The sequence below is a fragment of the Euprymna scolopes genome, chromosome 18 (assembly GCF_053919585.1).
Source record: "Euprymna scolopes isolate OS-2025 chromosome 18, ASM5391958v1, whole genome shotgun sequence".
NCBI classification, from domain to species: Eukaryota; Metazoa; Mollusca; class Cephalopoda; order Sepiida; family Sepiolidae; genus Euprymna; species Euprymna scolopes.
The window spans coordinates 73,886,125-73,895,529 of NC_136499.1; the positions used below are offsets into that span (position 1 = coordinate 73,886,125).

At 32.3% G+C, this 9,405-nt stretch overlaps 1 pseudogene; it reads right to left on the reverse strand.

Annotated features, from left to right (window-relative positions):
- Positions 1 to 8,848: 8,848 nt before the first annotated feature.
- LOC145301487 (5S ribosomal RNA) lies at positions 8,849 to 8,967 on the reverse strand (annotated as a pseudogene).
- Positions 8,968 to 9,405: the final 438 nt, after the last annotated feature.

A 9,405-nucleotide genomic window follows, 5' to 3' on the forward strand; every position in this document is an offset into this window, starting at 1 on the left:
TAAAAATCGGCAAAAAAATGAATATTTCGTTACATTTCCTTAGATAAGTGTTTCATGGTTACAAAATAAATAACGGTTATTGTTTTTTTGAAAGCATTAAAATACATTGCCACGCAAAACTAATCCAGGTAAGTATAAAAGTAACTCACATAGCCCAAAATGGTTACTTGCAACTTTTAATTATTTTGGGCTGCACCCATTTTTTATTTTATACAAAAACGCTTTCCTACTTTTGTTTTTTGAGTTACTATAACAGTAATTTCATAAACCTTTCCATCTGTGGAACATATTATTATATGACTGCTTCTCTGCAGGCTACAACATGATCGTCTTCAAATCCAATGTCAACAACTTCCCCATCAGTAATCAAACTTTTTATTCCATTCGTCATTTTCAATCGTCTCATAATATTCTTCATTCAAATAACAATCCATTCATCTTGTTAATCATTATTCCCCAGTGGCTTTTGGCCTTAATAATTAGTGACTCATGAGTTAAAAAACAGGCCATTTTCATCACCAAACCCACATTATTCGGGACAAGATCAAAGTGTAGTATCTGTTCTTCAGATGCTGCACTTCTATTTCTTGTTCTCTTTCGGTGGAGGAGAAATCCTTCACGACTGAGACAATTTTTATTTTTGTACCTTTTCTCCACGTTAAAAAACGACCCTGGTGTCTAACTCTGTCCCGTGGGGAGGCATAGTAAATAGGTACTATAACAGTAAGTATTACTCTATAAAGCGGAGAAAACTGAGGATATTGAATAAAATAATTAATTAAATAAATAAATTTAAAAAATCCAAGACGTTTTTTTTTACATTTCCTTAGGATAGGATATGTTTTCGTTCTTAATTCAACTTCTACTTCTTATTACATCTTGGAAACGAACTATTTGTAGTCGCAGAGGCGGGTAAGGACGCGGTCAACATTACCATTAGGATTTATCATTACAAAAAAAAAATACCTTAAACAATTTACACAATACAAAAGTGTATTTTAAAAATATTGTATTACAAGGACAACCACGACGACTTGAAAACATATCCAAACTTACAGTTTAACACGTGACTAAATTGAAAAAAGTTAGCTCCCGATTAGTTGCGTTTTCTTTTATTTATTACTAGTTGTGCCATGCGTTGCTGTGACTAAGTCTGGTTGACGCAATATATATCTATATCGCGCGCACACACACACACACACACACACACACACACACACACACACACACACACACACGACCAAAAAGATACATACACACACACACACACACACACACGACCAAAAAGATATATACACACACACACACGACCAACAGTCACATACACGCACGTACAAGTACACTCGATCAAACGCACACACACACACAAAAACACAAAAACACAAATCTAAAAACACAAAAATCGCACACACACACGCACACACAGAGACATGAACACATGCACATGCATAAACATATGCGCACACACACGTACACACATACATACACTTTGCAAATAGTCAGGAATAGACAGTTTAAATGCTTCAAAATCACACACAAGGAGGTTTTGAAGTATATGAACTGTCAATTTCAGGTTATGATTAAATGTTAGAGTCAAGCAGTATAGGTCATTGTGTAAGTTTTCGGCAAAATCTGGGCCATGGCTATGTAAGTCGCTTTATCCATTGTATTTTTTAATTAGCGTAAAAAGAAAGAATTTCAACCAAATAGTCAGGAATAGACTTCAAAAGCATATATTAGGAGATATTTTTAAATAAATGAAATGTCAATTTCTGGTTTGTCCAAATCCGAGTCTCAGCTGTATTAATTTTTATTTATTTATTTATTTTTTATTTTATTTTATTTTTTTTTTTTTGTATTTAGCAAAACTAAAGAAAGAATTTTGGTAAATCGTACTAAAAATAAATAAATGTTAGAGTCAAACAATATAGGTTAATGTGGAAGTTTTCGGCAAAATCCTGGTCTCGGCTATATTATTCACTTTATCTATTTTTTTATTTTTTATTATTTAATGCAAAAAGAAAGAATTGTAGTAAAATTGTCATGAATAGACAGTTTAAAGGCTTTCAAAGCATATATAAGATTTTTTAAGTAAATTAGCCATCAATTTTTGGTTCATCAAAATCTGAGTTTCGGCTATATTAATTGCTTAATTTGTTTCTTTTTAATTAACGTAACTGAAGAAAGAATTTTAGTAAAAATGTGGCATAAAAAAGATTAAAAAATTGCTTATCAGCGTGTGCCGATGTATAGAAAAACAATATTTAATAACAAGTACGATGTATGTAAATACAAAAGATTTAGTCTGTTAGCGTAATTAAAGAAAGAAGTCAATCATACTTTAAAGAAAAGATTTATCTAGTTTTAAAAAATGTGCCGATATGTCAAAAAATAGTATTTAGTAATGTATGTAAACACAAAAGATTTAACATGGTAACATAACTGTAGAAGAACAATTGCCTCTTGTAGAGAGTGACGCCATATTTGTAAATTTCTGAAGCGTTCGTTTTTGTAATAAGATTCAGATTCTAGAATGAACGAATTCTCAGCTATCAGCCAATGAGATTTGGTGGAATGTGAGAATTTCTTATTTTTGAATTTGGAAATGGAAATGTCTATGAGTATAGGATCCAGGAAATGGTATGTCTATGAGTATAGGATCCAGTTAATGAGGGTGCAACCCCAGATCAGTCGAATGTTCAGAATTCTCCCCGATGATGAGTGGTTAGGTTGACTTGTTATTTGGAGGGGAAAATAGGAACTACTTCCTCTAAAGATAGTTGTGATTGTGAGGATAAAATGTAAGATTTTATTATAACGAGTGAATGTGTCTAAAATGTCGTTCAAAAGTTACATAAGATAGTGACTGATAGTCTAGACATAATAAGTCTGTATATGACATCTGTTGTTGTAAACCTACAGTACTTAAAACAATGAACAACTAACATAATAGGAAAGTGTATTTTTTAAAAATTTTATCATGAGGGCAGAGTAGACACAAGGTCGGTTTTAAATATGGGGAAATACAGTTCCTCCAATAACGGGCACTTTGGATAGGATAAATTGTCTCAGTCTAGAAGGATTTCTTCTCCACTGATCGAGGTCAGAAAAGGTGAAGTACAGTATAAAAACAGACACTACACTATATCGACCTCCTATACATATTTCTTTTCTGAAAATTTCGTTGTTTTTTTGTTTTTTTCAAAACTAATCGTATTAAAAAATATGCTATTATTTGTAACATATATACTCCATAAATATATATGAAATGCATCCATAAATCGCCACGATACATTCATTCAGGCCACGGACGCCAGTGCTTGACATTATAATGGGCAGCAGTGGACCCAACTAACAACCGTAGTTAATTTCTTTTTCTTTTTCTTTTTTTTTTCCGGTGGGGTGAAAGGCATACGTCTACCGGGAAACGCCGATACATGGGTCCTGCTTATAATAATAATAATAATAATAATAATAATAATAATAATAATAATAATAATAATAAATACTAAATCTCCATTAATCAAAATATCATATTTAAACATATTTTATGACCAGGCAATGTCAGGCGGCCTGCTAGCATATTATTGGAATGCTCTGCTGTATCACAGAAGCTGGAACATCATTCTGCTGTGGTGCATCACAAAATGACAGACTTGGTTTCATACTTTCCAGATGTCTATCCGCTTATTCTAGTGGGAAATTAAAGGTACAGTATTACAATTAAACTATCCATGGAACATGAAGACGGCTTTAGAATTCACAGACTGAGCCAAAAATGTTTGTATATGATGAGATGTAACTGAAATTCTTATTTTCTCTGAATGCTACCACAGTTCTTTAAGTTTCAGTTCACCAACTTCGTTTTTTATTGAAATGGGTCATTTACACAATTTTTATACAAATGGGTCATGGAAGGCTTTAAGAGATTATTGGTTGGATGATGAACGACACAAATGGGTGGAATGGGCAAAAAATTACTAAAGAGAAATTGAATATCCAACCTGGCGTTTCAACAAGTATTTGTTTACATTAAACTTGTAAACAAGCGTGTTGTAATCGTTTGGAAAGCAGCTTTGTGGTGTTTTGTCACACAGATGGGATGTTTCAGAAAAGAAACTTCGTTCATGAAAGTCCATTTGAATTTTCATACAGAGAAAAAGTAAAGAATGTTCTTTGCTGTGATTGTAGCTTGTGAGTTGAGTTTTTGTGATCGTTTTACTTATATAACTTATGTGTCTCTTGGAAGATTTATGCATAGAAAAGATAGATTTTGTCTTGCAAGTGTATGCCTCGTTGCCTAGCCAAAAAAGGGGAAATGTTGAAAATTATTGTCACTCTTGGAAAAAGTTGGTTCATTTGGTACTTTTTATATCTTTCATTTGACACTTTTAAGCAGTTCCTTATATATAAGTCTCTCCTCTGTGTTAAAACATGTAATTCTTTGAACATGGGTTTGAATATGTGGAAAAATATTTTTTAAAAAAATATTTAATTAATAGAGTTAGACACAAGGTTGGTTTTTAATATGAGGAAATTCCTCTCTCTAATATAGAACATTCTGGATTGAAACAAAAATAAAAATTTCCTTAGTCTAGACAGATTTTCCTTTCATTGACCGAAGACAGAAAATGTGAATTTTAGTATTAGAACAGATGCTATTACACTTGACTCGAAGCTAAATAAAAGTTTTAAGCAGCAGCTCATTTCAATATATTTGCAACAGCAGATCAAGTACTATATGATGACATAATTAGTTGATAATTATCAACATATTTAATGCAATTACTTTAACAACCTTATTCTTCAATGGAGAGATTTGCAATCTTGCTTTAATTTATTCTACAGAACGTTGAATTGCTTAATTAATTCAAACTGATTTAGGCTTTTTACCTCATAGTTTCTCGATCATCTATCCACTGTTTATATTTGATTTCGGAAATTTCTTTTTTGCAGATATTTTTTCATAGTTAAATCATTCTTTTATATTTTATATTCCACTCAGGAAAAGCCGGGACCCGGGTCCTGCTAGTATAATATATTTTACTTGTATCTGCTATAACATTAATCAACGTTAAAAAAACGACCCTGGTGTCTAACTCTGTCCCGTGGGGAGGCATTGTAAATAGGTATAACATAATCAACAATTTCTTTGACGTCAGACTTTTTAAAGTTTTTTGCCCTTATCTCTAACTGGACTGGCCTTATCTTTTATCACACTGATTAGTGCTTTAACTTGCTTTGACAATATTGCATGGATTCTCTTTCTGTGTATCTCAAACTCAGAAATTAATAAAGAGTAAAGTTCTTTGATATCAGTGTAAATTTTAAACCTACTATGTAGTAAATTCAGTTCTCACATGTAAGAATGTATGAACAATTCTCAAGATAAGCACTGAAATTTGAAATGGGGGCGAGAGCTTTTGAAATGAGAAAAAAAAAACAAAAGTATAATTTTACAATTTTACATGAGAAAGTAATGAAAACAGAAAATGGTAAATGAACAGAAAAGAGAAGATGTGCTAATATGTGCAATAACTTATCTAAGAAATAATATTTTGCATTTGTCGATTCCGGCTCTTTTCAGCATGGAAGAAATGGCTTTTATCTGTGACTTTCAGCCGGCTTACATTACAAATGCAGTCAGGCCAACGTCAAAGTGAGAAATATGGAAATAGAGGAGTGGCTGCTCTTGAACTGCTTTATATAGGCTTTGTCACAATGCAGTCGAACCATGTCAAAGATGGTGGCTAATGAGTACAGTTGAGCAGGAGTGGGGGCTTTTATTGTGAAGCAGTCAACCAATGTTACGGTTGTAAGGAGAAGATAATGGAAAAGAAACCAAAGAGTTTATATAGACTGGCTTACATTGGAACAGTGAGTTGGGGTACCTATTTGTCAGTCTATGGAATTCTTCAAGAGATAAGGGAGATAACCCAAATCAATAAACATACAAATTTTAATAACTGGGTATGTTTTGCATATAGTCTTATGTATATCATTTGCAGGATGAACATTTTGATAAGAAATCTATGTAACTACAAAAGTCACCCTCACAACTCGATTGAAGATGAAATTACTTTATTATATAAATCAACATAGCAGGCTGCAAACTAAAACTTTGTTCCTTCATCAGATCATCCCAGTTATTCATCAAAACTGCATACAATTTTTTTAGTTCAGTGCTGTGATCGGTTTCAGACGAGGAAAGTTCTAGGAGCTCCAACCTCACTTCTGAGAAATGGTTAGTGTATTGCAAATCCTCTAAGGGAATGCCAATGGGACTGTTCAGACAATTTTGCAGGCGAGAGTGCTCTTTGTCTATGGCGCTGGCTCTTCAATTTCATTTTCCGAACCTTGTGTCACATCCTCCCGCGGTGAGAAGGAGATAAATAGCTTTATTTCTAAACATAAGTTTAGCAAACACCATATGATGATATAATTACTTGATGATTCTCAACACATTTGATACAAACACTTTATATGATACTAGAATGTTTTTTCTCGGGTTAAATCGATTCCCTTTTATACACTATTTTTTATGTTCCGTTGTTAAAATAAAATATGTTATTAAACTCTCTATAATCTTTATTTCAATTTTGATCAAAATCCATCACATGATTTTAATTAGAGAAAACTGTGAAGTTTAATATTTGTAAACTTTAAGGATTTTAAAAATAAATTGAAATTTATTTTGCTTCATCTGTGTTTAATGGATCAAATTTAGTCTAAAGTTAAAATATTTGAATTTTGAAATAAGAGGTTGTATCTATATTATTCTTTCTAAAAACTCTTTAAATATTTCAAAGAAACTAACATTTGAAGAATATTTATTAATTGATATCTATTGTAAAAATTTCACAAAAATCGAAAGTATCTGAATTTCATTCACTTAAGACTAAATTAAACTAAATATGGCACACATGATATGCCCTTTACCGTGCAGGTGGGTCTAAAATGTATAATCAGTTAATTAGTTTAGAAGTTAATCCTGTGCATAAACATAACTTTACATAGATAGAGGTACAGGTATGCAATGTATTTTGCTTCCATAGCAGCCATACTACAACTATGTACAAGCCATATCTAAAGGAAAACAGACAACGTCATATATGATGACATCATATGTGACGACCTTGTATCTTACATACTAGAGAGGAGATAATGAAATAAACAAAGCCGGCAGGACAAAGATTAACCTTTTTACCATGAAATTATTACTGGTATAGCAGAAGTTTGTTCAGTCATATTAGTTGTAACCCAAACTCCAATCCAATACACTGTGTGTGGAGAAAGAGAGTTCTAGCGATAGTGTAACTAAATAAATCAACGTAGTTAACAAAGCAAAAAAAGTGAAACCAATTACTTAATGCACAGTTTAGCTAATAATATCTACTTAGAAAACCACAGCTGAAGCTACCTTAGTAAGTAACAATGAAACACATACTTTGGTGAACCATGAAAGTAACTCCAACTGAATTCTGTACGTAAAAGAAACAAAAGAAATTTTGGTATGAAGCATGAAGCATAAACCAAAATACCATCCTGCATAAAGAATAAAAAGGCATAAAGAACTGATTAATGATGATGATAGTTCCTTTTAAAAGTTCATGTAAGACGTATCACCTTTCACATTTGGAGTAGTTCTACAATCTTTAAAAATCATAGGGTTGCATGAGCAACATTTTGAAACCACAATGAATTCGACTCAGCACTATAAAATTCCACCCATTCCTTATTTCCAAGCACTCTTATCATGATGTTGAAGAGAACTTGCGGAGATGTAGCAGTGGGGTTATACAAAATTCTGTCGATAGTTTTTTTTTTCTGACACTTTATTAGAAATGTTCTAAGAAAACTTTATATAAAGCCATATTGTTCTTCAATGTTACTACATTGAAGAATAAAATCTTCACTGAACATAAATTTGGCAAAATTTCTGCAATCTCAGATTTGAAATAGTTACATTTTAGAAGTTAATCTTGTGCAGAAACATATTTGATATTAGCTAACCAACCTAGTGCATTCTCATAGTTTTGTTCATAAAAATGTATTAGCTAATTTTCTCCAAAAATTCATATTTTTAGTCACATAATCTTTGAACTTTTTCTTATGAATGCACAAGATTAAAAAAAAAAAATCTGTTTCAGTGATGTTTTTGTAACGTTGTACATACACACGGAAACCACATGTTGTATGCATTCTATGTTGCAAAGGGGACCACGACAAAGACTAACTCGAACTCACTTTTATGTCTAACAATGACATTTATTTCCAGGTATTTTAAATTGTGATGTGCACTCTCTCTATCTCTCTCTCTGACCTCTGTCTTTTCGAACTTAACGACTTACAAAGTACTCTTGACCATACTCCGAACGTGCTAAACATGATCATCGGTCTGTGCACACATTCTTTTTGTAGTCTTTTTCTTGGTACATGACTCAGCATTTTCATCCATGCGTCCACGCTCTGTTACATTCTGACCTTGTTTAATTTGACATGGAATAACTCACCTGAACCTGTAAAGTCTTCAATATTAACAAGACAGATTTTGTTGCAATATTTTTTTTATAATAAATACAAAACTGACCTTTATATGGTTGTGTTATCTCTCATCCACTAGAAACTACACTGTGTGTGTGTGTGTGTGTGTGTGTGTGTGTGTGTGTGTGTGTGTGTGCAGTCAGCACCAACTATATTCAGGGTTTAACCGGCTTCCTCTGAAGGAGGAAGTTTTATGGGAGTATGAAATTCACAAGCGGTCCCCAGTCGCATGTATATCCCTGTTAGGGGAGATGACGACGTTAGGTTTTTGCAACTTTTTGCAAAGGAGGTGTCGACGTCCTCCTACATACAGCACCTGGACTTCCCAAATTGGTCACCCATTTTAGTAATGACCAGGCTCAACGTTGCTTTACTTCGGTGATCTAACGGGAACCGGTGTGTCAACATGATTATGCCGTATATACTAGAAACTACACTGACAACATTTTATTGTTGAATTTGCTTTCTTCATCTGAATAGTTTACTTATAATGCTAATATGTTTTTGAAATAATACATGTAGATTTAATAATTTAAAATAAAAATGATTTCTTTCTTCTTCCGTAAAAAATAATTGCCATTGTCAGTTGTCTTTTTAAATCAATAAAACATATTTGTCTCCCCTTTTGTTTATTAAAAACAGTTTATATATTTTGTTTATTGAAAACAGTTTATTATATAAGGCTTTATATATAACAATAAATATTCTATTCTATTTCAAAAAGAATTGTCTGCTTTAAATATTTTTAAATGAATAAAATGAATTACGATTTGAAAAAATGTAAGCTATCGCACAATTTCATTTTCTGAAAATGGAGAGATAAGTGATAACGTACGTACATAAAATTGCCATTGCTTATTA